This window comes from Mercenaria mercenaria, chromosome 3 (genome assembly GCF_021730395.1).
Source record: "Mercenaria mercenaria strain notata chromosome 3, MADL_Memer_1, whole genome shotgun sequence".
Taxonomy (NCBI): Eukaryota; Metazoa; Mollusca; class Bivalvia; order Venerida; family Veneridae; genus Mercenaria; species Mercenaria mercenaria.
Window position 1 is genome coordinate 86,846,112 of NC_069363.1, and position 15,451 is coordinate 86,861,562.

Consider the following 15,451-nt stretch of genomic DNA (forward strand, 5'->3'; position numbering starts at 1 on the left):
TTCGTAATCCAAGACAAATTTGACTTGATTATGATCATACAGTCAGGAGATACCCCTCCTCGAAACAGCCACTAAAACTAACCCGGCTGTTTCAACGATGTTAACAACATCGTGACTTCACGAGATGTTTTCATTAAGTTTGCATTAATTTATATTTGTATATTTCTTTTATTAATTTTAATAAACACTCTCTAAGTCATTAGAAGTTGTTTGGTTTGAATACTGAAAACAATATGAACACTTATGACAAGAATCTCAGGCAGGATTGGCACCACGAGCACTTGGTCTTTATTCAAGGCGTCATACAATCACGGCCTTTCGTTTCCTCTCTGGACCTTTGCTCCCTTTCAGCAATTTTTGGCCATTTGCGAATTGTTTGTACCACTTGAAAATCAAAACATATAACATTGTTATGGCGTCCGCCTTATTAGTTTATAAATTTCTATGGGTGTTTGTCGAAGTCTCTACATGACTAAGCAAAGGTCGGCCAATGACGGTTTTACGTGGGTTACCAACAGTAATATTCACTAACTTCAAACGTCGTTTATCTTTACTACCAACGTCCGAATGACACCATACTTTCAGTGTAAGACACCTTGACGTGGTGCTGCACTTTGGGTTATTTTCAGGTTAACAAGTGGATTATCAGTGCGAACATTAGCAGTCGACTTCAAATCATGGCATAAAAAAGCGATTGCGCCGCGTTCTACGCGCTAGCGCGTCAACAGAACTGTTACAAAAATGCCTGACTGTATTACACAAAGATTGCGAATTACAATCATATATCTCACCATGCACTATACACAAAAGGTGGCTTTTGACAGGGAAATTCAACGTTTTTATGCCCCCGAAGGGAGGCATATTAGTTTTCAACTGTCCATCCGTTCGTTCGTTAGTTAGTTCGTTCGTCACAACGTTAACTTTTTGCATGAAGGCATTTTACTAGCGAACCACTGTACCCAGGACCTTCAAACTTCACATGCTGATAGTATTTATTGAGTACACGACTCTTACTGACTTTGGGGTCACCAGGTCAAAGGTCAAGGTCACAGGGGCCAATGTTAAATTTTTTCATGAAGGCACTTTACTCGCGAACCACTGCACCCATGACCTTCAAACTTCACATGCTGATAGTACTTATTGAGTACACGACTTCTATTGACTTTGGGGTCACCAGGTCAAAGGTTAAGGCGCTGCGGTGGCAATTGTCACCATTAGTGACCATTAGTGACAGCTCTTGTTTTAACTGCCCTCGTACGGACACTGTTCAGTACATATGTGGAACAGTAGCATAATAAACGGGCTAATGACAAGCTTTTACTAAAAGCTAACCTCTTGATATTACACCATTGACGTGAACGTTGTTTCAGGAATAGAAGACGTAGTTTGAATTGACGCTGGTTTGAAATGTAAAGAAAGAACAAGTTTTCATTGTTTTAGCATAAACATGTACCACGTAAAAAGAAAAATCTGACATCTGTGTCTTTCCACAGTTAATTGACTAAACTTGTAGAATAACAAGAGCTGTCACTATTAGCGACAGATGCCCCCGAAGCGTGCCGAAGAATACTACAGTTGTCTGCGCAAAATATATCACATCATTTTGTGACCTTGATCTTGACCTGAGAGATCCGGACCATAAGCGCAACACACCTTCTCAATACAGTTAACTTTTGTGTCAAATTATTTTCAAATTCCTCGATAAATGACAGAGTTATGGACCAGACAAGAAACCCGTTTGATTTCTAAGTGTGACCTTGAACATGGAGCTAGGGGTCTGGGTCTTGTGCTCGACATTATGGGGAACATTTATGCCAAGTATTTCAAAATCCCTTGATGAATGGAGTTATGAACCGGACACGAAACAGACCCTGTTAATCTTTGACTTCTAAGTGTGACATTGACCTTGGAGCTAGTGGTCTGGGTATTGCGCATGACCCGTCGTCTCATTATGATAAACATTTATACCAAGTTATTTTAAAATCCATTCATGGATGGCAGAGTTACAAGCCGGAATTTACACGGACGCACGGACGGACGCAGGCATGGACGGACGGACAGTGTGATATTAATATGACCACCTTTGGGGGCATAAAAATGATAAAATGCAGAACCTCGAAACATATGGATTCAATATGAAATAACACCCATTTAAGATGTTCTTTATCCATGCCCTGAAATGGTACAATATAACAAAAATTATCATGATCTTGTGATGATTTTTGAATTCACTCTCCTTAGCCGGATATTTTGTACGGACATGATTGTGCTTCGGTTGTTCTATACAGAAATGTTTCAAATAAGTGCTGATCGAAACAGACGGCGAGACTAACAGTTTACTAATGAAGAATGTAGTTTTGAAAATGTGTGTTTGAAATGGAGCAGTGTCAAACATGTCAATTAGAACTTTCCTTCGGAAGTTTCTTATCCTTACATGTGTTAACAGAACAAGATAAATATACTTCAAACATTTTTACAGTGAGGGAAATTATATACGCTTTTCGGAAAGTGACCGAACAGTGTAGTAATATTAAATATTAAGATATAACGCACTTTATGACTAATTTTCAATATTTATCTCGGAATGTAAAGAAACTTTGACCACATCAGACAATTAGACCGGGTCTGAATATCACCGTAATCGTAAGGTAGATCGCGAGTGTTTTTACAGCTGCTAAAATGGTTTGACGTGATGCTAAGGTTATATATATGAGGGAATGTCAAAACACGCTCCGTCCAAGGAAGATGTGCGTTTTGTCATCTTGAGACGGTATAAGCTTTGGTAGAAGACGAGGGACTAAGTCTTGTCTACTTTCGAAAACCCATCAATAAAAGCTTGTCTCTTAGAAGGTATAACAAAACTTGTATTGGGGAATTTTGTTAAAGGTTTTTGGTCATGGGAAGTTTCCATTGGTATTTGAACTTTTAATTCAACGATTTTATGACCCGACTGATTTCATGCATACTGCATGCTTGTATACATATGTGGTGTTCAAACCTTTAGCCTTGAACGCTTCTTATTTCTCTGTGTGTGTCTAACGGAATAAGAGGGGTACTCAAAAGTAGGTAGTTCTTAAATGGTGTTTTTCTTGATGCTTAATCCCATGCAAAGACATTGAGTACATGCATGTATAGTTTTTTAAGCTTACATTTTATATGAGTTTACAAGAATATTTTTGTTTTTTACATCTTACGAGTTTTTTTACCATTGCGAGTGTGTGGGATTCACCAGACGGGGATTTTTTCAATATACACTGTACTGTTATTTTGGAACGTGATGGTGGTTAATAGTGACCTTAGATATACACAAACACTCCAGTGACGGTGTTGCCATGCATTGTTCGAAGGCGGTGCCCAACTATTTTCCTCTGTTGATACGTTTCATCCTCGTTGATTATGTTTTACTTTGTATATGTGTGTTTGTGTAAAATGTTTTATCATGTACACATCTTTATATACTTTGCTATTGTTTTTATAATGTTTACAGTAAGAAAATATAACATAATTTTATTATGCGATACAGATTCCTTATTTCAATATTGGAGATATGTTATCAATATTGCTGCCTAAATGTTAAAGTCTTTGGGGTCTCTTGTGGATTTATAATACTATGAGGTGTTATGAATTCATAAATTCATGTTTATATGAAAATGATAAATTAAAAAGGATCAATAAATGTTGTAGTATAAATGAAAAATAAAAATACAAAAGCTAAAACAACTATATATAATGCCTCTGAAAAAATATTAAAAAGGTTTTTTACCATAAAAATAATTAGCCTAAAGTTTCATACGTTCCCTTCTCTGTTACAGTCCATGGTTCTATACATTTGTGCGTGACAGTTTCTTAAAGTCAATGAAAGGGTATAAGTTCAAAACTGATTTTGATTGTTATATAGGTAGGATCTTACTATCTTTTGCGCATGAACACCATAATTTAAATTTATTTTCTCTCGTGGTTAGATCACTCGTGAGAATATTACATCTGGTATTGTCTCGGTAAAAGATACTTGAGCCGTGCCGTGAGAAAACCAACATAGTGGCTTTGCGACCAGCATGGATCCAGACCAGCCTGCACATCAGCGCAGTCTGGTCAGGATCCATGCTGTTCGCTTTCAAAGTCTATTGTAATTAGAGAAACCGTTAGCGAACAGCATGAATCCTGACCAGACTGCGCGGATGCGCAGGCTGGCCTGGATCCATGGTGGTCGCAAAGCCATTATGTTGGTTTTCTCATGGCACGGCTCACTTCTATATTACGCTGAAAGAAACAAATATCCTCTGTAAATTCGGATTCTCTAAATAACTATAATAAATTTGTTCATAATGACTATAGGCCATGATTCTTAATTTGCCAAAAGTATGTAACCTCAGATTTAATTTCTGATCCCTTTATTCTAGTCCTCTGTATTTCCGCTTCGCTCTTATGTCCATTTGTTTGTAGGAATTCTTTCATGAATACCTTAATTATGAATTAAAATGACGAAGTAATACATCTTAAATATGGTATAAATCAACCATCAATCGTATCTGACTAAAATCAAGGCGGATCTTTCCAATTGCATCACATACTGTTCAAATGTGATTTTAATAATCTAACTCCATTATGTGCAAAATTTAGTTAATAGGTTGTTTTATGCTTGTAACCTAGTCGTACTTCACTAAGTATGCTATTTGTTATAAAACGATGTATGTGCTTTTATTTGATTGTTAATGGGTTTTTAATACCTAATTCTGCCACCCACATAAATGATCATTTACAAAGTGAAAAGACACCCTAATCTGTGGGGAAATTATTTATGCATTCTAGTGCAAACTAATCTGATATAAGTAACTAATAAAGCTGCTTTCTAAATGTTCAAAGAGAAACATGAAAAAAAAAGTCTGATAATTCAACTTCAGTGCGTGCTAATTCAGATTGTAATGTTAGTGTAGTCGTTTTCCCTCATCTACATCAGGATGTACACCGCGTAACATCTAAAATGTCTCTAGATTTATTTGAATGAGCTTGTAGTCGCGTTGAAGACTTCAATGGAAACCATGAAAGTCCATCAGCAGGGCTGCTGCTATTATAAACTATAAAAATATACTAGTAGAATTCAGATTTTGTTTAAACACTCACAGTAAACTGACAAGGTATATAAAAACTTGACCTTTGTGGGGATGTCATTTACCATCTTCGTAAAATTCTGGATCATGGAAATTTTGCAGCCGCCTTAGGTGAGATTATAAATCAAATTATTTTGAGGAGCATCGCATATTTTGTGCTGTAACTATCGTAATATATGTTCCGCTTTCCTATGCCTGATGGATGGCGGAAGGCTGGATAAAAGACCGTTCTAAAAGCCTAGGAGACGCTGCAATTTTCATATTTGTTTCTTGACTTGTTTCCTCGGGCCCGGAAAAGTGTTTCTCTTGTTACATTAGTACATGCCTACATGGTTCTACGTGTTACTTTTTATATGTTTTACAATTTATTTTTTGCTTTCCGCTACTATCATGTGTGTAAAAGGGATACCTCTTTAACACATTGCCCTGTAACGTTGAGACATTGTGTAAATTCAGGTGGAGGGTTTATGCACAGTTTACCGGTTTACGCACAGTTTACCGATTTAAATCACAAATGTATTTCGCCATCGACCTTTCTAATTGTGTTCCATTATGGGTTTGCTGTTCAATTCTTCTATGTATGTTCGAGTAAATGCCTCTCGTCCACAAATCCGTACATACACCACTGTCGTGTTTAGTTGTTGTTGTTGTTGCTTTTTAGGAGGGAGGCTGTGACTATTTCTATTGGAATTTTACGCTTGTTTTATGATGGTTTGTTTTACACAAAATATAAAAATCCGAGTAATGCTTGAAAGAAAAAAACATTTTTAAGTCTGTACATTTACTTGATAACAAGTTTTATAATAGGTCTTATGGAAACAAACAACACAACTTAGTGAAATAATAATATACTCCATTTGATTAAGTCTCTTGCTTGAAGGTAATGAAATGTGCAGCGCCCCTCATGGCCCCTAGTACCGGCTTAAGCGGAGTGTTATTTTAGTTCAATTGAATAAACTCCATGACGAATTAGAGATTTGAGAAAAATATTTCGTTTCAACTCGCAGTTACAAAAATGTATGTATATTAATTTTCGACATTTTTAAAATCTAACAAAATTCATCACATCCCAGTTAAAGAATGAATCGTTCAAATATCTACTATTTCTACCGTAGGTATACCTTTAGCCTGCTGGCAGCAAGTGATTCTGCCTTTGCCTCTGCACTATTTGGTTTCAGTCATGTAATTTTCAGCGAACACTCCTTTGATTAATAAATGGTATTGCCCAAATTGAATGATGGATCAGTGGATAATAGAAATTAAGCAGGCTAAAGGTTAAGTCTTTGTTTTAAAGTGTGACAAAGAAAGCAAACACACTATGGTAGACTTTATTTTACATGAATTCAATCAGAATAAAAAGGAAATGTTGCAAAGCCTGACCTGTCAAGACTGTTAAGGACGTACGCTAGAATTCGGAGCGAAATTTTTTCCCAATAATAGAATTTCTTCAAACTTCAAGTTTTGTTTGTTGATAGACTTGATATCAGATCGGTAGCGAATAATATACGACGACATTCCAGGGTGACTGTTTGGAGAAGTTTCCAGACGCCGATCGGGGAAATATTTCCGCCACAGGCTGTAACTAGACAAGAAAGGCGGAAGTTCCGCATGCTTGATGAGTACATTTCTTCTACTGCTCATCATTATGATGTGCTTTTGATGTGATAATTGCAAATGCCTCATTATTTATTCACATTAATATCAGTTGTTTATCCGAAAAAAAAAATCACAACATTCAAATTATTTCAATGATACCTATGTATATATATATACAAAGCAATAGTCTTTGACAAAGGGCTAGAAAACATAAATGAGAAATCTGAAACGGATACTCTAATTTTGTTCACAACGTTAGAATCTGAAAATTCCGTATAGATTACCATGGAAAACACAGGTAACTATTAGTATTTAAGTTCTTAACAAACACAAACAGTTTTCTAAAAAGCAGATCCATTTCCAGAATGAACTGATTAAAATAATATGAAAAATTTTAAGAGCGTTACTTTTTCTTGCATTTATCATACAATGTGCAATAAGCAATATGAAAACAAGCTAATATCGCAATTAGCCAACAGCGATATGTATTTTCTATTCCAAGTGATTCGACATAGATCATTGAAAGTTAGATTCTAACATAAATCAAGCTAATATGAAAAAAAATATTGTTGAAGAACATTATCTAAAACGAAACACAACTTCCATTCAATTGTTACTGTTTTTATTATTTTAGTCCAGATGTTTATTTACTTAATGACAATTTCCGTGCCTTCAAAATGAATGCAAGAGATGTCCGAAAATAACGCAGACTTTGCCTCTAGCTTTTACAGACTTTTATAATCAAAAGCAAAACAAGACATACACCATCATGATTCATAATCTTTCTACTAACTTTGCTGCAAATTTGACTTGATTATGATCGTACAGTCAGGAGATGCCCCTCTTCGAAACAGCCACTAAAACTAACCCGGCTATTTCAACGACGTTAACAACGTCGTGACTTCACGAGATGTTTTCATTAAGTTTACATTTATTTATATTTGTATATTTCTTTTATTAATTTTAATAAACACTCTCTAAGTCATTAGAAGTTGTTTGGTTTGAATACTGAAAACAGTATGAACACTTTTGACAAGAATCTCAGGCAGGATTGGCACCACAAGCACTTGGTCTTTATTAGTTTAGTTTATACTAATTTGTTTTAGCTCGATTGTGATGAAAGCTTCAAGCTTATTGGAACCACTCTCGAGTCCGCTTCCTGGAAAAACCAGTACTGGTGTCATATGAGAAGTCTGGCGTGACCCCAGTGGGGCTCGAACCCACGACCCCTGGATTGAGCGGCCGACACCTTATCCACTAGACCACCGCTCCCCTCAATTGGTCTTTATTCAAGGCGTCATACATCAAGGTTAACGTCGAATCACGGCCTTTCGTTTCCTCTCTGGACATTTGCTGCCTTTCAGCATTTTTTGGCCATTTGCGAAGTGTTTGTACCACTTGAAGATCAAAACACATAATACTGTTATGGCGTCCGCTTTAGTAGATTAATTATTTCTGTGGGTGTTTGTCGAAGTCTCTACATGACTAAGCAAAGGTCGGCCATTACGTGGGTTACCAACAGCAATATTCACATACTTCAAACGTCGTTTATCTTTACTACCAACGTCCGAATGACACCATACTTTCGGTGTAAGACACCTTGACGTGGTGCTGCACTTTGGGTTATTTTCAGGTTAACAAGTGGACTATCAGTGCGAACATTAGCTGTCGACTTGAAATCATGGCATAAAAAAAGCGATTGCGCCGCGTTCTACGCGCTAGCGCGTCAACAGAACTGTTACAAAAATGCCTGACTGTATTACACAAAGATTGCGAATTACAATCATATATCTCACCATGCACTATACACAAAAGGTGGCTTTTGACAGGGAAATTCAACGTTTTTATGCCCCCGAAGGGAGGCATATTAGTTTTCAACTGTCCATCCAGTCGTTCGTCACAACGTTAACTTTTTGCATGAAGGCACTTTACTCGCGAACCACTGCACCCAGGACCTTCACACTTCACATGCTGATAGTACTTATTAAGTACACGACCCCTACTGACTTTGGGGTCACCAGATCAAAGGTCAAGGCGCTGCGGGGCATTTGTCATCATCAGTGACAGCTCTTGTTTTAACTGCCCTCGTACGGACACTGATCAGTACAAGGTCATAGCAGTCTCGCAATTATGTGGAACAGTAGCATTATAAACGGGCTAATGACTAGCTTTTACTAAAAGCTAACCTCTTGATATTACACCATTGACGTGAACGTTGTTTCAGGAATAGAAGACGTTGTTTGAATTGACGCTGTTTTGAAATGTAAAGAAAGAAGTTTCATTGTTTTAGCATAAACATGTACCACGTAAAAAGAAAAATCTGACATTTTGTGTCTTTCCACAGTTAATTGACTAAACTTGTAGAATAACAAGAGCTGTCACTATTAGCGACAGATGCCCCCGAAGCGTGCCCAAGAATACTACAGTTGTCTGCGCAAAATATATCACATCATTTTGTGACCTTGATCTTGACCTGAGAGATCCGGACCATAAGCGCAACACACCTTCTCAATACAGTTAACTTTTGTGTCAAATTATTTTCAAATTCCTCGATAAATGACAGAGTTATGGACCAGACAAGAAACCCCTTTGATTTCTAAGTGTGACCTTGAACATGGAGCTAGGGGTCTGGGTCTTGTGCTCGACACTTAGTCTCATTATGGGGAACATTTATGCCAAGTATTTCAAAATCCCTTGTTGAATGGAGTTATGAACCGGACACGAAACAGACCCTGTTAAACTTTGACTTCTAAGTGTGACATTGACCTTGGAGCTAGGGGTCTGGGTATTGCGCATGGCACGTCGTCTCATTATGGTAAACATTTATACCAAGTTATTTTAAAATCCATTCATGGATGGCAGAGTTACAGGCCGGAATTTACACGGACGCACGCACGGACGGACCGTGCGATATTAATATGACCTTCGGGGGCATAAAAATGATAAAATGCAGAACCTCGAAATATATGGATTCAATATGAAATAACACCCATTTAAGATGTTCTTTATCCATGCCCTGAAATGGTACAATATAACAAAAATTATCATGATCTTGTGATGATTTTTGAATTCACTCTCCTTAGCCGGATATTTTGTACGGACATGATTGTGCTTCGGTTGTTCTATACAGAAATGTTTCAAATAAGTGCTGATCGAAACAGACGGCGAGACTAACAGTTTACTAATGGAGAATGTAGTTTTGAAAATGTGTGTTTGAAATGGAGCAGTGTCAAACATGTCAATTAGAACTTTCCTTTGGAAGTTTCTTATCCTTACATATGTTAACAGAACAAGATAAATATGCTTCAAACATTTTTACAGTGAGGGAAATTATATACGCTTTTCGGAAAGTGACCGAACAGTGTAGTAATATTAAATATTAAGATATAACGCACTTTATGACTAATTTTCAATATTTATCTAGAAATGTAAAAAGTCTTTGACCACATCAGACAATTAGACCGGGTCTGAATATCACCGTAATCGTAAGGTGGTCGCGAATGTTTTTACAGCTGCTAAAAAGGTTTGACGTGATGCTAAGATTATATATATGAGGGCATTGTCAAAACACGCTCCGTCCAAGGAAGATGTGCGTTTTGTCATCATGAGGTCATGGGAAGTTTCCATTTGTATTTGAACTTTTAATTCAACGATGTTATGACCCGACAGATTTCATGCATACTGCATGCTTGTATATATACATGTATGTGGTGTTCAAACCTTTAGACTTGAATGCTTCTCATTTCTCTGTGTGTGTCTAACGGAATAGGTGGAGTACTCAAAGGTAGGTAGTTCTTAAATTCCAACGGAACTGAGCAGCTTAGATATAAGTCGTCTGGCCAGTTTCGACAGGCACTTAATGGTGTTTTTCTTGATGCTTAATCCCCTGCAAAGACATTGAGTACATGCATGTATAGTTCTTTAAGCTTACTTTTTATATGAATTTACAAGAATATTTTTGAATTTTACATCCTACGAGTTTTTTACCATTGCGAGTGTGTGGGAATCACAAGACGGGGATATTTTCAATATACACTGAACTGTTATTTTGGAACGTGATGGTGGTTAATAGTGAGCTTAGATGTACACAAACTCTCAAGTGACGGTGTTGCCATGCATTGTTCGAAGGCGATGCCCAACTATTTTCCTCTATTTATACGTTTCATCCTCATTGACTATGTTTTACTTTGTATATGTGTGTTAGTGTAAAATGTTTTATCATGTACACATCTTTATATATTTTGCTGTTGTTTTTATGTTTACAGTAAGAAAATATGACATAATTTTATTATACGATACAGATTCCTTATTTCAATATTGGAGATAAAGTCTTTGGGGTCTCTTGTGGATTTATAATATTATGAGATGTTATGAATTCATAAATTCATGTTTATATGAAAATGATAAATTTAAAATGATGTCGTATAATGACTTTAAGAATTCATTTTACTTATTAGATAAGCATTATTCATCTTGTTTTTCGGTCAGATAAGTCACACACAAAAGAATTTCGGAATGCTACTTAAAATAACTTCAGCGCTTGGTCATATCTGAAAAGTGACGGGTCAAGATATCTCGCCCAGGTTAATAACCCTCTGGCCACGTTATTGGCCGCGTTATGATTGTTGTTTTGTTTCTAACTAATTGCTTTGACAGATGACTAAATGAAATAATGACTTGTTTTTATTATTATGGTCAAAATGCGTGCCTTTTTTTTTGAGAAAAACAATTTAGTCATTCCTATGAAGTTAAATACCGCTAATTTCTAGGTAGAACTTCAGTATCAAACTTGCTCGTCCGAATGTTAGTTACGTATGCTGATACTCCATACGATTTAAGTTAGTTTAGGACCGAGGCAATTAATGATGAAATATTATTGTTAAAGTTAGACATTATTGAAATAATAGAGACTATGTTAGAGAATTGTGAAGAATGGCATTCATGTATTATTAACTCATAACTTAGTACAATATTAAATAGTAGTTATCATAGAGAACAGTAGTTGTTGTTGTTACTGATAGTTAGTAGTGTGAAGCCTTTAGACCTTGTTACACCATAAGGATCAGTAAATGTTGTAGTATAAATGAAAAATAAAAATACAAAAGCTAAAACAAGTATATATAATGCCTCTGAAAAAAATATTAAAAAGGTTTTTTACCATAAAAATAATTAGCCTAAAGTTTCATACGTTCCCTTCCCTGTTACAGTCCATGGTTTTAGACATTTGTGCGTGACAGTTTCTTAAAGTCAATGAAAATGTATAAGTTCAAAACAGATTTTGATTGTTTTATAGGTCGGATCTTATTATCTTTTGCGCATGAACACCAGATTCTAAATTTTCTCTCGTGGTTAGATCACTCGTGAGAATATTACATCTGGTATTGACTCGGTAAAAGATACTTGAGCTGTGTGTGTGAGAAAACCAACATAGTGGCTTTGCGACCAGCATGGATCCAGACCAGCCTGCACATCAGCGCAGTCTGGTCAGGATCCATGCTGTTCGCTTTCAAAGTCTATTGTAATTAGAGAAACCGTTAGCGAACAGCATGGATCCAGACCAGACTGCCGATCGCAGGCTGTCTGGGTCACGTGGTCGAAAGCCATTTGTTGTTTTCATGCACGGCTCACTTCTATTACGCTGAAAAAAAACAACAATATCTCTGTAAATTGGATTCCTAAATGACATATAAATTGGTTCATAATGACATGCCATGTTCTTATTTGTCTATCAAAAGTATGTAACCTCAGATTTAATTTCTGATCCCTTTAATTCTAGTCCTCTGTATTTCCGCTTCGCTCTTATGTCCATTTGTTTGTAGGAATTCTTTCATGAATACCTTAATTATGAGTTAAAATGACGAAGTAATACATCTTAAATATGGTATAAATCAACCATCAATCGTATCTGACTAAAATCAAGGCGGATCTTTCCAAATTGCATCACATACTGTTCAAATGTGATTTTAATAATCTAACTCCATTATGTGCAAAATTTAGTTAATAGGTTGTTTTATGCTTGTAACCTAGTCGTACTTCACTAAGTATGCTATTTGTTATAAAACGATGTATGTGCTTTTATTTGATTGTTGATAGGTTTTTAATACCTAATTCTGCCACCCACATAAATGATCATTTACAAAGTAAAAAGACACCCTAATCTGTGGGGAAATTATTTATGCATTCTAGTGCAAACTCATCTGATATAAATAACTAATAAAGCTGCTTTCTAAATGTTCAAAGGGAAACATGAAAAAAAAAGTCTGATAATTCAACTTCAGTGCGTGCTAATTCAGATTGTAATGTTAATGTAGTCGTTTTCCCTCATCTATATCAGGATGTACACCGCGTAACATCTAAAATGTCTCTAGATTTATTTGAATGAGCTTGTAGTCGCATTTAAGACTTCAATGGAAACCATGAAACTCCATCAGCAGGGCTGCTGCTATTATAAACTATAAAAAATATTCGAGTAGAATTCAGATTTTGTTAAAACATTCACAGTAAACTGCAGGTACTCCTTTGACAAGGTATTTTAAAACGATGTCATTTACCACTATCGTAAAATGCTGGATCATGGAAATTTTGCAGCCGCCTTAGGTGAGAATTTTAATGAGCATAGTATTGTAATATACGTTCCGCTTTCCTGTGTCTGATAGAAAAGGCGGAAGACTGGATAAAAGATAGGAGACGCTACAATTTTCATATTTGTTTCTTGACTTGTTTCCTCGGGCACGGAAACGTGCTTCTCTTGTTACATTAGTGCATGCCTACATGGTTCTTCGTGTTACTTTTTATATTTATTTCAATTTACTTTTTGTACTTTACATAATGCCTTTCGTTGCTATCATTTGTGTAAAAGGGATACCTCTTTAATATATTGCCCTATAACGTTGAGACATTGTGTAGAGTTTGTGCAAAATTTACCGGTTTAAACTTCACAAATGTATTTCGCTAACGGCCTTTCTAAGCCGGTGCCTTTGCTGTGTCTATAATCAGTTCAATTCCTCTATGTATGTGTGTGTAAATGCCTCTCGTCCATAAATCTGTACATACACCACTGTCGTGTTTAGTTGTTGTTGTTGTTTTTAGGGGGAGGCTGTGACTATTTTTATTGGAATTTTACGCTTGTTTTATGATGTTTTGTGTTCAGATATAATCAAAATCCGAGTAATGCGTATAGTTTTAACCAAACCTTTGATATACAGTTATCACAAAGATACGTGTATGAGTGTACATATTCTTACATTGATATACATTTTTCATGACTAACATTTAAATTACTTTAAGCAAAGAACAAATGATAATATCTATCATTTTGTGTGGCGTTTATTCTCACCTTCCGAGTATAAGTATACTTTCGTGTACTAGTTTTTGTTTCCACTTTTCTCTTCCAAATATAAGCTTTGCACCATTGGTGCACAATTTGTGCCGTGAACTAGATTATTACAGGCAATAAACAGTGAATTATTTTAAAAAAGAAACCCCTAAAAACCTATCAAAAAGTGTTACATTTCAGGTAAAATTTAATTATTCTTGGAATGGTGCCACTAGAAAAATAAGCATTATACATGTTTAGTGGCTTGAAAGAAACAAATTTTAAGTCTGTACACTTACTTGTCTTGATAACAAGTTTTATAATAGGTCTAAAAGGGCAAGGAAAGCCTAACAATAAGTTAACATTACATGAAAACCATCCTCAAGATTTTCATACCGCTGAAAGTATTTTTAAAATCGGATAACTATTGAAAAAGATATGGCAAATTGAAATATGAGAAAATGGTTGATCATGGAGGCAGCCATTTTAGTGTGTTTATGGCGTCATTTACACACTGCTAAATTTCATATGTTTCTTGAGTGTAAGATGTAAAACATGGTACTTTCTTTCATTATAGCTTGAAAAGTTGGAGAAATTGTTTTACAGAAATAAGTAAATACAGTTCAAATATGTATCTAGAAATTTATTAAATCCGCCATTTTGATCAACTATTTAAATGCTCATAACTTTCTCATTTTTAAGCCGAGTTTGAAAATTCTTTCACTTCTTCAAATGATTCAAGAAATTCTAGCAGACGGAATTAACACGAGAACAACATTGCCTACCCCTTTAAGGAAACAAACAACACAACCAAACGAAACAATAAAGGATGAATCGTTCAAATTTCTACTAGTTATTCAATAGGTTTAAGTCTTTGTTAAGTGTGACAAAGAGAGCAAGCACATTATGGTAGAGTGTATTTTACATGAATTCAATCAGATTAAAAAGGAAATGTTGCTAAGTCTGACCTGTCAAGACTGTTAAATGCAATAATTGCTTTCTAAAACCTTCCAACTTCTTTGACAAAGTTTCAGATATTATTCCAAAACAACGTGCATCTTAGAAGTACAGTACATTTCCACAGTTTCATTAGCGCATAAAATGTATGCAAGTAGCTATTACGTCGTTTACGTACGAATATACATAAAAGTTAATTTGTATTTACAATAAGTATGTTATATGTTTTATTGTTTACTCTACCTACTTCTAATTTGCGTTGTCTGAATAGCTGAAAATTGTAAATATATTTAATGAATGTAGCGTGCCAGCTGTTGATATTCTAAAAATAGCGTTTTTATGGCCATGGTTTTAAGATGTTCCTTTCAACAAAGCGCTTGTCAGTAATAAAGACGGAAAAAATGCTCGAACAATAAAGAAAGGAAGCGGCTAATAACAATTCCTGTTTTGAGAAATTTGTAACACTTTACATACT